The following is a 16338-nucleotide window of genomic DNA, read 5'->3' on the forward strand; positions in this document are numbered from 1 at the left end:
TAATCTAATAATATATTAAAATATGTAAAGTTTAAACCTTCATATCTCCCTTAGTTCCCTACAGATGTCAATAAGAATGCTACCGATAGTCTTGTGATTTTTCATATTAATTTATTAGCCAATAATTACACATCGTGATATTTATAAACTATGCTCGTTTTGAGTGATTCCACTGAACCTGTTATATAGCGATCGTCTTATAAAAAAATGTATTGTAGTCGGATGGATATATGGAGCGTTCGAATCGAAGATGTTTTGCGGTGGAATGCTACTGGAAGACTGCCAAGCGGGCTCCAGAGCACATGGGCAAGAGCGCCCTAAGGACACGGTATAAAAATAACTTACAAGTAATACATTTTTTCCAAACAATCCGGACGGATTACGCGGCCACTGAATACCGCCGAATTTCGCCAATGGACCATTATCAGACGGGAGGAATACCTAATTTGACATACTCAACCTATAAACGATTGTTTTAGACCAGTCATGGGAAACCTCTCTATTTCAAAAGGCCGCAGTAAAGAAAACCTTGACACCCCTCCTGTAAACTAAATATTTTAACTATATCACAATACAAATTGTAACTAACTAACTAACTAGCCATCACGCCGCTTCCCCGCAGGGGTAGGCAGAGAGAATAGAGCGCCACACCACTCTGTCTTTGCAAACATTCTTCGCCTCTTCCGCGTTCATGCACCTCCTCATACATACCCGCCGATTGTTACGACTCCTAACCTGACCACTTTCAAGTATTTGGCATACCTGATCGTGCCATGTTTTTCTCGGTCTTCCTCTGCTCCTTTTCCCACTAACATTCGTCTCATAAATTTGTTTTACCGTTCTTTCCTCACTCATTCGCTCCACATGTCCAAACCATCTCAACACACCTTTCTTAATTTTATCGATAATGCTTATCTCAGCTTTGCATTCCTTCCTTATTTCACTATTCGCACATCTAGCATACATCGTTTTTAAATTTGACATACTCATCCTATAAAGGATTGTTTTAGACTAACATTGGCCTTACACCCCTTAAAAGTAGTATGTTGGATTATGGGACACCCTGTATATATAAACTAGACGCATGTGTACTTTTTTTATCAATAGATCTTTGTCAGACGGGAGGAATATCTAATTTAACATACTCAGGATTGTATTAGACTCGTGAAGTGTTTATAACAGCCGATATAATCAATATTTTCATTCATCACTTTCTTTTGCAAAATTCGCCTTCGTAAAAACGTTGCTTTCGTAAGTTGGTAATGAATGACGTCACAGAAACGATGGATTTATTTTGATATTGGTAACATTGCTAAATTATTGGCGGCTCTATTTGTCGATGTCTATGGTCCCCCCTCCCCTCATATTAGTATAACACAAATGGTAGTGTAGTGGTAAACAAACAATCCACACTACTACTATTACAGCTCTATAAACCATAGACAATAAACCATATGACGTCATAAAATGTTCGATGACGGAAATTTGATGACGTATGCGAACGCACGTTTTTGGTTTTATTAAAATATGTAAAGTTTAAACCTTCATATCTCGCTTAAAATTCGCCTTCGTAAATACGTTGCTTTCGTAAGTTGGTAATGAATGACGTCACAGAAACGATGGATTTATTTTGATATTGGTAACATTGCTAAATCATTGGCGGCTCTATTTGTTGACGTGTATTTTTTTTTAAATCTTATAAAATAATCACTTTCATTTTTAATAAAAAATGTAGCGCTAGTATAATTGTTGACGTTAAGTATAAAAGAGAAATTTGCGACAATGTAAACTGTTCTATTGTCTCAAGTACTAAGAATAATGGTGCTTTTCTCAAAGCGTGTTACGGTTACGAAAATTCCAAATGTGATTGTCACCATTGGCATTGTATTTTTCACTTATGACAATATATACAGTTTTACAGCATTTTGAGTGTGTCCAAATACTTGTTCACAAAATCTGGATTATCTCCAATTACAGGAGTCATTTTCATATTATTTTTTGACATCTCATCAAAGATGAAGAAGAATATGGAAATCGGGGCATTAACGGGGCTGACGACCGTCATAGGCTGGTTTAAGAGATCACTTTACACGCGTGTAACATTCACCAATTCTACCTATTATTGACAACCACACTACTCAAATTCTTAGAAGTTCTATATATATGAACCAATTTAGAAACCTTGTTCTTGAATCACTAGAACTTCACTAAAACATACTAATATAAGAGTTTCTGCTTAATAAAAAAGCTTCTTTACATCTCACCAACAGATGTCTCTAGTGAAGTTCTAGTGATTCAAGAACAACGTTTCGAAATTGGTTCATACATTTAGAACTTCCAAAAAAATCGAGTAGTGTGGTTGTCAATAATGGGTAGAATTGCTGAATGTTACACGTGTGTAAAGTGATCACTTAAACCAGCCTATGACGGTCGTCAGCCCCGTAAATGCCCAGACATCCATATTCTTCTTCATCTTTGATGAGATGTCAAAAAATAATTTGAAAATAACTCCAGATAATCCAGATTTTGTGAACAAGTATTTGGACACACTCAAAATGATGTAAAATACAACTTTGTAGACTCGAAAAAATCTGTATTTGATTTAAAAATTAATACATAAAATAAAAATAAATTGCTAGCGGCAGATGTAAAATGTTGCTTGACCCATTTATCTAATTCGCTCGGATTATAGTCGGTCTGTAGTTACCCCCTTTGCGCCTAGTACTGCAGTGTAAACTAGTATTAATATTCTAGCCACGTTTGTTCCTTGCAGTAGACCAAGGTCGCCTCTGATCATCTCCAATATAAGTAAACCGGTGTTAGTTATTTGTGCACATATATACAGTATCTACTCAATGAATTAGGGCCACCCATTATTTTTTTGAATACTCTGAAATCTTTTGGATTATTATATTTATTTTACATAAATACTTTAAGTTTTCTATTGACATCTAATATCATGTATATTACCTTCAATAATATGTCAAATATACCTGGATTATTTAAGCCTTTACAAAATTTCAAACCCTTTTTCTGAGAAAGGTCCCTAATTAGCACAGGTAGAAAGATAGTTGAAAGTTCAAAAAATAGTCCTATCTCATTTATTAGTGAAGTTTCTTGAGTTCTGGTTGTTGTTTTGTTCAGAGAGGTTATATAGTTATCGTGTCTTGTGAAAAAAACTTAATTTTTTATTTTAGTTCATTAAGTATAATTTTTTTTTGTAAACACAAGTGTTTTTTTTGAAAAGGACAAAATGGGAAAAAGTAAAGACATTTCTGAGGAAAAAAAGTCTAGTGTTATAGTGCTACTGAAATTAGGAATACTATCTAATAGAGAAATTTCAAAAAAAGAAAACATTTCTCGTCAAACAGTGGACAGAATTTCAAAATCAATAAAAAATCAGTCACCCGCCACCAGCAATCGGCGAAAGAACTGTCATAGGATTAGAAAAACAACACCGAGGACTGATTGAAAAATCGTTCAAAGTGCCTTAGAAAACCGTTGTGCATCAGCAAAAACATTCAAAATAAAATTGGAAGAAGAGGGTATAAATATATCGGTATCAACACTGAGGCGACGTCTTTACGAAGTAAATCTGAAATGCAGGCGCCCTGTAAAAGTACCAAAATTGACACCACGAATGTAAGCGGATCGATTAAAATGGGCCAGGCTACATCGAAATTACTCGGTAGATGATTGGAAAAAGGTATTTATTTAAATTGAATTTTCAACATATCATTTTAGTAAATAAACTTATATATTTGAATTAAGCTTAAATTTTCATTATTTTTCAGGTCATCTTTAGTGATGAGTGCCGGTTAGAAGCCGTGACAGAGAGCCATCGATTCGTCAGGAGAACACCAATGGAACGTTACAATGAGGCCTGTGTGGTAAATAAAAGTTATCAAACACCCCCCTGCAACAATGATATGGTCATGTATTATTAACAATTTACCTGGGCCGTTGTTTTTCGTGGAAGGAACAGTGAACCAAAATTCCTATAAGCAGGTCCTTGAACGTATTTTATTGCCCTTCTATCATACACTCGACCCAACAGAAGGTCCATACACCTTCATGCAGGATGGGGCACCTTGCCACCGGGCTAAATCAATAATAAAATTTTTGTCTAACAAAAATCTGCCTTTGCTCCCCTGGCCTGGAAGTTCTCCGGACCTTAATCCTATAGAAAACGTATGAAGCATGTTAAAAAATAAGGTATACTCATTTCCAAATCCGACAGTAGACTGTCTAAAAAAAAATAATCAAAAAATTTGGTCAGAAGACGAAGAAATGAAAAACATGATAAAACAGTGCATTTTAAGTATGCCAAAAAGAATTGAGGCAGTTATTTCTGCCAAAGGTGGAAATACTAAATACTAACTATATTTATATGAAAATATACGCATAATTTAAGCGTAATAAAGTGTTCATGTGTAAATAAAATTCAATGTTGTTTTATTCAAGGTTTTCTCTGAGTTATTCCTGTTTGAATTGAGAAATTGCGCGAAATTCTGCGTGGCCCTAATTCATTGAGTAGATACTGTAGGTACTTATATCGATCACTCCTTTCAACAACGTCATATACCATAAAACGTCAAGTTTCATTTGTGCATGTTTTCGGAATGCCCAGAAAATGTACTATATCCCAGCAAAAGAGGCATATTTTTAACTTAATATTTACCCGCTACAGGGCAGAAAGTGTTGTATTTGCATTTTGAAGAAAAGGTATTGTTTAATTATTTATTTAAATATACTTAATATTTTTCAAATGGAGAAAAAACCTTCAGGTTTTACCTAGAAAGATCTGTTGCACAGTAAAAAGTTCAATAAGTGGCTTGATATATATTTTTTATACATTGTATTATATTCTTAAACGTTAAAAACGTTCTCCTGAAAAATCAAGTATTTTGATTTATGACGTTCTTGAAAGGAGTGAGCGATATGTGTATATATACACATATATGTATATACATATCGTAGTCATACAGGAGAAAGTGACCAAGTGCATTTTTTCACAAAAGCGTGATCATTGACTATTTGATATCTTACTAGCTTAATATTGCCCTGAAAACATCCCAAAGGATTAAACTTGTAAGTATAATATATTGACTTGGTGAAAATGACTAACTGCATTGATGTTTATTTTGTTGCCAAGCAAAAGTGACGTAAATGGCCCTCCTGAACATTTTACCTTTTGTTAGTTGGTCACTTTCTCCTGTACGACTACGATATATGTATATATAATAGTATGTTTTGAAAGAGAGAGTGGTGTTCTATTCCCTTTGCCTACCCCTGTGGGGAAGAGGGGTGGTGGTTAGTTATTATATATATATATATATATATATATATATATATATATATATATATATATATATATATATATATATATACATATATAGTTGTGGTCCCGTGGTTAGTGTCGCAGACCCTCGAGTTAGAGTTTCTCCGTTGGAACCCACTCTACCACAGTTTGATACCTATTTCGAATAACGGGCCGCTTAGGCTCACAGAAATAGCATAAAATTGAAGAATTTTTGCATACAATAAGATCGAAAACGTTTCTCTATATTTGAAATTTAAAAATATATATATTTTTATATATTTGTGGATGATTCCGATTCTGACTCCAGTACTTGGTCACGTTACGATTTTATTACTCGCGTAGATCCAGTGTGTATACGTTCGCAGATTAATATAGGTCGCGAGACGCGCAATACATCAAGCCATATTAATAACTCCAAGTACATACATGTATACATATGTATATATATATATATATATATATATATATATATATATATATATATATATATATATATATATATATATATATATATATATATATATATATATATATATATATATATATATATATATATATATATATATATATATATATATATATATATATATATATATATATATATATATATATATATATATATATATATATATATATATATATATATATATATATATATATATATATATATATATATATATATATATATATATATATATATATATATATATATATATATATATATATATATATATATATATATATATATATATATATATATATATATATATATATATATATATATATATATATATATATATATATATATATATATATATATATATATATATATATATATATATATATATATATATATATATATATATATATATATATATATATATATATATATATATATATATATATATATATATATATATATATATATATATATATATATATATATATATATATATATATATATATATATATATATATATATATATATATATCACAGCAGGACATTTTGCAAACCAACAATTCTTTCCGCTCTGTGTAAACACGGAACTAAAACACAGAAAGACACATCTGTTCTTGCAAACTAGATCACAATGACTGCGGATGCTGCGCTTCCCTTGAAATTTCAGTTCATACAAAGATACCAATGGACCATTGTCAGACGGGAACAATATCTAATTTAACATATTCAACCTATAAAGGATTGTATTAGACTCGTGAAGTGTTTATAACACCCGATATAATCATTTTTTTCATTCATCATTTTCTTTTGCAAAATTCGCCTTCGATAAAACGTTATTTTCGTAAGTTGGCAACGAATGACGTCACAGAAACGATGGAGTTATTTTAATGTTGGTGTCATTTTCAGTTGTGCATGTTTTCGGAATGCCCAGAAAATGTACTATACCCCAGCAAAAGCGGCATATTTTTTAACTTAGTATTTACCCGCTACAGGGCAGAAAGTGTTGTTTTTTGCATTTTGAATAAGAAGCAGAGGAAGACCGAGAAAAACATGGCACGATCAGGTATGCCAAATACTTGAAAGTGGTCAGGTCAAGAATGTTTGCAAGGACAGAGTGGTGTGGCGCTCTATTCTCTCTGCCTAAATATACTCAATATTTTTCAAATGCAGAAAAAACCTTCAGGTTTTACCTAAAAAGATCTGTTGCACAGTAAAAAGTTCAATAAGTGGCTTGATATTTATTTTTAATACATTTCATTATATTCTTAAACTTTAAAAAAGATCTCCTGAAAAAATCAAGTTTTCTGATATATCGCTCACTCCTTTCAAGAACGTCATAAATCAAAAAACTTGATTTTTCAGGAGAACGTTTTTAAAGTTTAAAAATATAATACAATTGATTAAAAATTAATACAAAGCCACTTATTGAACTTTTTACTGTGCAACAGATCTTTTTAAGTGAAACCTGAAGGTTTTTTCTGCATTTGAAAAGTATTTAGTATATTTAAAAAAACTAATTAAACAATACCTTTTTTCAAAATGCAAAAACAACACTTTCTACCCTGTAGCGGGTAAATATTAAGTTAAAAATATGCCTCTTTTGCTGGGATATAGTACGTTTTATGGGCATTCCGAAAACATGCACAACTGAAAATTGATGATTTTTTATTTATGACCTTCTTGAAAGGAGTGAGCGATATGACGTTGTCGAAAGGAGTGAGCGACATATCGCCGGGAGGGCAAGGAGGTGCAGGGTGTGCCAGTGTGCCCGATGTGTTTATAGTAGACCTAACGAGGTCAAATTTTGTAGGCGTTTGTGAATGAATTATTTTTTGAATTACCTAACGTCCAAGTGACTCTGAAATCTAGCTACGGCTTATGCAACGCCGTTTATCATGTCCCTACTCAGGCTTCAACTTTAAAAGTTTCATAGCCTATGCCTACTCGTGAGTGGATTTACTCTTTATGTTTAAAGTTACTATAATTTCATGTAATTCATGAGTGAACAATTCTAGGCAAAAACACTCGCTGGGCGTTTGTGAATACGCGCGCCGTGGTGTTTCATTTTAACGGGCGTGACTCAGATAACGCCGATATATCTTCCAGCAGAGTCGATAAGTGCATTGTGTACCTACACCTTATCTAATGAGTCGAGCAGTGGCTTATCAACACTTGCCAGATACAATCACTCACTCGACTTATCTAACATCTGAATCAGAAAATTCACTAAAGTCGTCATGTCGCTCACTCCTTTCAAGAACGTCATAAATAAAAAAAACTTGATTTTTCAGGAGAACGTTTTTAAAGATTAAAAATATAACACAATGTATGAAAAATAAATATCAAGCCAATTATTGAACTTTATTCTGTGCAACAGATCTTTTTAGATAAAACCTGAAGGTTTTTTCTCCATTTGAAAAATATTTAGTTTATTTTAAAAAATAATTAAACAATACCTTTTCTTCAAAATGCAAATACAACAATTTCTGCCCTGTAGCGGGTAAATATAAAGTAAAAAATATGCCTCTTTTGCTGGGATATAGTACATTTTCTGGGCATTCCGAAAACATGCACAACTGAAAATTGACGATTTTTGATTTATGACGTTCTTGAAAGGAGTGAGCGATGTCTTTTACTTGCCATTAATTCATTATCAACACATTAGGCATTTAATCTGTAGAACTTCATTTTTAATATATTATTAGATTAAAACCGATATTTTTAGCTTTTCCACTTTATTTTTATCTGACCAGCGACCGGATTTCGTCGTTACCGACATCGTCAGACTGTCGGGAGGCTATACAAATTGTTATGTTATATATAAAACAAGGCAGGAGTTGATAACCACGTTTTATATATCGCTCATTCCTTTCAAGAACGTTATAAATCAAAAAACTTGATTTTTCAGGAGAACGTTTTTAAAGTTTAAAAATATAACACAATGCATTAAAAATAAATATCAAGCTACTTATTGAACTTTTTAACTGTGCAACAGATCTTTTTAGGTAAAACCTGAAGGTTTTTTCTGCATTTGAAAAATATTTAGTACGTTAAAAAAAATAATTAAACAATACCCTTTCTTCAAAATGCAAAAACAGCACTTTCTGCCCTGTAGCGGGTAAATATTAAGTTAAAAATATGCCACTTTTGTAGGATTTAGTAAATTTTCTTGACATTCCGAAAACATGCACAACTGAATAATGACGATTTTTGATTTATGACGTTCTTGAAAGGAGTGAGCGATATCTGATACAATCTGAAAACTCACTCAAGTCGTAATGTCCATTACTCGGTATTAATTCATCATAACTGAGTAAATATCTAACCATCACGCCGCTCCCCGCAGGCAGAGAGGATAGAACGCCACACAACTCTGTCTTTGCAAACAATATACGCTTATTCCAGATACGTCATTTATTTATCATTTACGGCCTTACTGCCTTTTACAATAAATAATAAAGAATGTATTTTTAACATATCGCTCACTCCTTTTCAACAACGTCATATTTCAAAAATCGACAATTTCCATTTCCTTTTGGAAAATTCGCCTTCGATAAAACGTTATTTTCGTTAGTTGGCGATGAATGACGTCACAGAAACGATGGAGTTATTTTAATGTTTGGTTTCGTTGCTGAATTATTAGCGGCTCTATATGTTGATGTCTATGGTCCCCCCTCCCCTCATATTTGTATAACACAAATGGTAGTGTAGTGGTTAACAAACAGTCCACACTACTACTATTACAGCTCTATACACCATAGACAATAAACCATATGACGTCATAGAACGTTCGATGACGGAAATTTGATGACGTATGCGAACGCACGTTTTTGGTTTTATTAAAATATGTAAAGTTTAAACCTTCATATCTCCCTTAGTTCCCTACAGATGTCAATAAGAATGCTACCGATAGTCTTGTGATTTTTCATATTAATTTATTAGCCAATTATGCATTCTTGTTCCTTAACCGTTTGACTGCCGAGAAACAATATATCGACTCTTGTTTACATTGAAAAACGTCGACATACCGTCGTTTTTCGACGTCGAAATACCGACGAAAAGTAAAAAATGCATTTTTTACTTTTCGACGTCGAAATACCGACGAAAAGTAAAAAATGCATTTTTTACTTTTCGACGTCGAAATACCGACGAAAAGTAAAAAATGCATTTTTTACTTTTCGACGTCGAAATACCGACGAAAAGTAAAAAATGCATTTTTTACTTTTCGACGTCGAAATACCGACGAAAAGTAAAAAATGCATTTTTTTTTGTAAAAATCCTTTTTTATCCCACTTAATTTGATATGAAGCATTATTGCAAACAAGTTTAAAAAAAAAAATAGGTATGGGGTATATATTGTATTTTCACACTGCATTATCGTGACGCAACGCGCGTCTGGCTTTACTTGACGGACATATACTCAAATGGTCGCACAAAGTGGCCTATTGTGTATGGGGCATGTGACTGCACATCAATTTGCAGCCGCTGCCTGAGTACCTATTTCAAACAGTGATCTCATCTGCGGCCAGATCCGATAGCGATCCTCTGGTCACGCTACGACAATTTCGGCAAATACTGGTACATCTACCATAGTCTGTGCTCCCTTACACTCTGCACCCATTCCGACTGCAGGTACATCTACCGTACACTGTTCTACCATTCAGGGAGTAGTCTGACCTCCATTCTGCGGGCAGTGCTCCCTTACACTCTGCACCCATTCCGACTGCGGGTACATCTACCGTACACTGTTCTACCATTCAGGGAGTAGTAGTCTGACCTCCATTCTGCGGGCAGTGCTCCCTTACACTCTGCACCCATTCCGACTGCAGGTACATCTACCGTACACTGTTCTACCATTCAGGGAGTAGTCTGACCTCCATTCTGCGGGCAGTGCTCCCTTACACTCTGCACCCATTCCGACTGCGGGTACATCTACCGTACACTGTTCTACCATTCAGGGAGTAGTCTGACCTCCATTCTGCGGGCAGTGCTCCCTTACACTCTGCACCCATTCCGACTGCAGGTACATCTACCGTACACTGTTCTACCATTCAGGGAGTAGTCTGACCTCCATTCTGCGGGCAGTGCTCCCTTACACTCTGCACCCATTCCGACTGCGGGTACATCTACCGTACACTGTTCTACCATTCAGGGAGTAGTCTGACCTCCATTCTGCGGGCAGTGCTCCCTTACACTCTGCACCCATTCCGACTGCAGGTACATCTACCGTACACTGTTCTACCATTCAGGGAGTAGTCTGACCTCCATTCTGCGGGCAGTGCTCCCTTACACTCTGCACCCATTCCGACTGCGGGTACATCTACCGTACACTGTTCTACCATTCAGGGAGTAGTCTGACCTCCATTCTGCGGGCAGTGCTCCCTTACACTCTGCACCCATTCCGACTGCAGGTACATCTACCGTACACTGTTCTACCATTCAGGGAGTAGTCTGACCTCCATTCTGCGGGCAGTGCTCCCTTACACTCTGCACCCATTCCGACTGCGGGTACATCTACCGTACACTGTTCTACCATTCAGGGAGTAGTCTGACCTCCATTCTGCGGGCAGTGCTCCCTTACACTCTGCACCCATTCCGACTGCAGGTACATCTACCGTACACTGTTCTACCATTCAGGGAGTAGTCTGACCTCCATTCTGCGGGCAGTGCTCCCTTACACTCTGCACCCATTCCGACTGCGGGTACATCTACCGTACACTGTTCTACCATTCAGGGAGTAGTCTGACCTCCATTCTGCGGGCAGTGCTCCCTTACACTCTGCACCCATTCCGACTGCAGGTACATCTACCGTACACTGTTCTACCATTCAGGGAGTAGTCTGACCTCCATTCTGCGGGCAGTGCTCCCTTACACTCTGCACCCATTCCGACTGCAGGTACATCTACCGTACACTGTTCTACCATTCAGGGAGTAGTCTGACCTCCATTCTGCGGGGAGTGCTCCCTTACTCTCTGCACCCATTCCGACTGCAGCTACATCTACCGTACACTGTTCTACCATTCAGGGAGTAGTCTGACCTCCACTCTGCACTCCAAACTATATTCCAGGAATATGTTAATGATGATCTGTCAGTATATTTGTCTTATAGCGATAAGGAAGACACCCTCAACATTTTCGCAACGTATGTATATTGCAATGCAGTCATCCATTGCGTTATCAGTTTTTTAAAATACCATCTGCAGTCCGACTGGACTGTCGATGTGATGACGCGTTTAAGACAGAGTACATTTATATATTGTACGACATTTTTAAGTCACATATCGCTCACTCCTTTCAGGAACGTCATAAATCAAAAAACTTGATTTTTCAGGAGAACGTTTTTAAAGTTTAAAAATAAAATACAATGTATTAAAAATAAATATCAAGCCACATATTGAACTTTTTACTGTGCAACAGATCTTTTTACGTAAAACCTGAAGGTTTTTTCTCCATTTGAAAAATATTTTGTATATTTAAAAAAATAATTAAACAATGCCTTTTCTTCAAAATGCAAAAACAACACTTTCTGCCCTGTAGCGGGTAAATATTAAGTTAAAAATATGGCGCTTTTGCTGGGATATAGTACAATTTCTGGGCATTCCGAAAATATGCACAACTGAAAATTGATGATTTTTGATTTATGACGTTCTTAAAAGGAGCGAGCGACATGCTTACAGTTTCGAAGGGAGTTTTTTTTTAAAACTAACTAACTAACCATCACGCCGCTTCTCCGCAGGGGTAGGCAGAGAGAATAGAACGCCACACCACTCTATATTATATCGATATAAACACTCACTCGACATATCTCATATCTGATACAATCTGAAAATTCACTCAAGTCGTTATCTCCATTACTCGGTATTAATTCATTATAACTGAGTAAATATCTAACCATCACGCCGCTCCCCGCAGGCAGAGGATAGAACGCCACACCACTCTGTCTTCGCAAACATTCTTCGCCTCTGTCACATTCACGCATCTCCTCATACATACCCGCCGATTGTTGCGACTCCTAACCTGACTACTTTCAAGTATTTGGCATACCTGATTGTGCCATGTTTTTCTCGGTCTTCCTCTGCTCCTTTTTCCTATCACATTCGCCTCATAAATTTGTTTCACCGTTCTTTCCCCACTCATTCGTTCTACATGTCCAAACCATCTCAACACACCTTTCTTAATTTTATCGAAAATGCTTATCTCAGCCTTGCATTCTATCCTTATTTCATCATTCGAACATCTATCAAACGTTGTTTTTTCCACACATTCGTCTGATGGATCGCATGTCCAAATACTCGTTCACAAATCTGGATTATCTCCAATTATAGGACTTATTTTTCATATTATTTTTTGACATCTCATCAAAGATGGTGAAGAATATGGAAATGCTTCTTCATCTCACCAACAGATGTCTCTAGTGAAAATACTAGTGATTCAAGTACAATGAGGCACGATCAGGTATGCCAAATACTTGAAAGCGGTCAGGTTAGGAGTCGAAACAATCGGCGGCTGTGTATGATAATGTTTGCGAAGATAGAGTGATGTGGCATTCTATACTCTCTGCCTACCCCTGCGGGAAGCGGCGTGATGGTTAGTTAATTGCTTAGTTTTTTAAATCATACAATAACCTCATTCCGAACATAGAACCATTGAATATATCAACTCGTGTCTATATAGAGACAACGAGTTGTTGGCCTACAATTTTCCACTCACATAGTATACGAAACCATAACGATATATCGCTCACTCCTTTCAACAACGTCATACATCAAAAATACTTGATTTTTCAGGAGATCGTTTTTAAAGTTTAAAAATATAATAAAAATGTATGCTCCCTCAGACGAATGTGTGGAAAATCATTGTATGACAGAATTAAAAACGACGATATAAGAAAGGAATGTAAGGCTGAACGAGGAATAATTGAAAAGATTAGGAAGAACTCTTTGCGGCGGTATGGACATGTGGAGCGAATGGATAGCGAGAGAATGACTAAGAAAATATATGTGGCGAATGTGAGAGGGAAAACAGAACGAGGACGACCGAAAGAGACTTGGCACGATCAGATCAATCAGAACCTAAAATCTGGCGGTGAGTCTGCGTAATCGGAGGGCATGTATGACTAGATGTATGGATGTGAAGGAGGCGAGGAGTGTATGTCAGGACAGAAGAGTGTGGCGTTCCATCCTCTCTGCCTACCCCTGCGGAGAAACGGCGTGATGGTAGTAGTATTAGTAGTAAAATGTATTAAAAATCAAGCCACTTATTGAACTATTCACTGTGCAACAGACCTTTTTAGGTAAAACCTGAAGGTTTTTTCTCCATTTGAAAAATATTTAGTATATTTAAAAAAAATAATTAAACGATACGTTTTATTCAAAATGCAAAAACAACACTTTCTGCCCTGTAACGGGTAAATATTAAGTTAAAAATATGCCGCTTTTGCTGGGATATAGTACGTTTTCTGGGCATTACGAAAACATGCACAACTGAAAATTGACGATTTTTGATATATTATGACGTTGAAAGGAGTGAGCGATATATCTGAAGAGACCGAGAAACTAGATGTACCAACAAAGTACTATGTACCTACGAAAAAAGCGAAAAAAACTTTTAATTTTCAAGTTGCATAACACTGTAGCGATAAACAATCATTAAAAAACGTGAATTATTCATTATTCTTAAGTGTAACGCCTGAAATTGAGAGTGGTCGGTTGCTCAAGCGATTACAACGCGCCAGCAAGTGTTCCGTTCACGATACAAAGGCGAAAACAATGTTTTCAGGCACATTTTACTTTTGAAACCAAAATTGTGATCAAGTCAAGGGTCAAAGTTGATAAGGCGATACTCGGAATGTATTTTTAGTGAGCTCGGATCTTCGCTACGCCCAATTTTATTATCGCCGACCAATGTCTGCGGACAATTTACGATTATAACTGCCGGCCGTCACGAATTAAGAAACGTAAATTGATCACTTCCGACGACCCCGGCGATGTAAAACCGGCAATGAGAGAAATATTCTTAAATATTTCCGATATAACGCGGTAATTTTGCGGCTACACAGTTTGAAAACACCGATTCTGTCATCGTCTAAAATGGGATAAAAAAAATTGGCGCTCTGCGTTTGACACACCCCTGCCGTAACGAGGACCGCTTAAAAACGGATTTAAACCGTTACATACCGTTCAAAATTGCGTTTTTGTATTCTTTTGTCGTGATCGAAGCGTCGGGGCGTCATTTTAACTAAAAAAGACTCACCTTAATTGGGTAAATCCCGATGATATGCACTAAGAAAGATGGCACTAGGAAGTATTGACACACACTTTGCACTGGTTTGTTTGGTTATTTCTGACGTATTTCGGCGGGGTTTTTAGTCGTTTTCGGGTCGAATATGGAGCACAGGGTCACAGTTCGCGCCGGCACTATTTAGAGTATTACAGCACTCGCGTTGGAGGTCTCGGAGCTGGTTACTGTAGCGACCACTCGACAATCGATGTGCGGCTGTCTCTTCTCCAAGCGTCTAAAGTGGGTTCTTCCATTTCCGCTGCCGTGTGCGTGCGCAGCTTTGGGTGACCACACACGCGCGACGAGCGCCCGACGCATCAGACAAATCTTACATTTTATTGTAACTAACTAACCATCGTCCCGCTCGCAAAGATAGCCGGAGAGGATATATCGTTTTACACCCTGACTTTAAATATACGTTTTGTTTCTACCGCATTCATGCATATACTTAATACGTGCCAACCTATAATTATGAAAAACCGTTTTGAATGGTTGAAAACTTGATAACACATTTATAATGTTTCTGTTTTTTCTTGTCAATCTTTTAACCACCAAATAATGTATAAAGCAAGGTTTGATATATCACATTAAATAAAAATACTAATGTATGACGTTTTTATCAACTGTTATATCTTTTGTTGACCATTTGGGGCGGTGGTGTAATGGTTTGCTCTGTATCTCAACATTTTTTGAGTTGCATGTTTTGGGTTTAACCGTTTTTAATCACCAAAATTGGTCAAAAACTGATTTTTGTTGATGGTTTTTACCAACTGATTAAAAACATTTTACTTTTTCGACTTGATTAAATGAGCAAGTCATTTCAATTGAATATCTTGATCGTTGTAAATTGGTGTCTGACAATATTTTTACCCATTGGAAAATAATAGGACGTTGCTTTTTATAAATAAAACTAATTTGAACAATCCACTGCGAATCGATGACAGTATAAGCGAACATCTGAGGCATAATTCGCATCTAGTTGACATTATATGTATATGATGAATGACAGATTAGAGCCTTTTTCACGGTGAAATATCTGCGAATTTTTTTTTCAAAAAAACTCTTTTTTCATATTGTGGTTCTTGTCGAAGATCTGTGAACTTCTGATCCTGAGATCCAAGGAGTAAGCATTCGCTCACAACTCCCTACCCCCAAAACAATTATAACTTTATTTCTAATATATTTAATTACCATATTTATTGCGCATTTAAGGTCTCCATTGTTTCCTGAAAGGAAAGGGGTTCAAAATAAGTTTGTATTTTTTCCCCTTCTAATA

At 35.9% G+C, this 16338-nt stretch overlaps 1 protein-coding gene across 12 annotated transcripts in view; it reads right to left on the reverse strand.

The window, feature by feature from the left end:
* hts (adducin 1-like protein hts) overlaps nucleotides 1–15299 on the reverse strand; it is an 88824-nt gene extending 73525 nt beyond the window's left edge. For all 12 annotated transcript variants that reach the window (XM_088269807.1, XM_088269803.1, XM_088269799.1 and 9 more), the window contains exon 1: nucleotides 15036–15299. The gene's annotated coding sequence lies outside the window, so the exon portion shown is untranslated. The remainder of the gene's footprint in view (nucleotides 1–15035) is intronic.
* Between the last annotated feature and the right edge of the window lie 1039 nt (nucleotides 15300–16338).

This window comes from Brachycentrus maculatus, unplaced genomic scaffold (assembly GCF_059751285.1).
Source record: "Brachycentrus maculatus isolate JH-2025_06_01 unplaced genomic scaffold, ASM5975128v1 h1tg000363l, whole genome shotgun sequence".
Taxonomy (NCBI): Eukaryota; Metazoa; Arthropoda; class Insecta; order Trichoptera; family Brachycentridae; genus Brachycentrus; species Brachycentrus maculatus.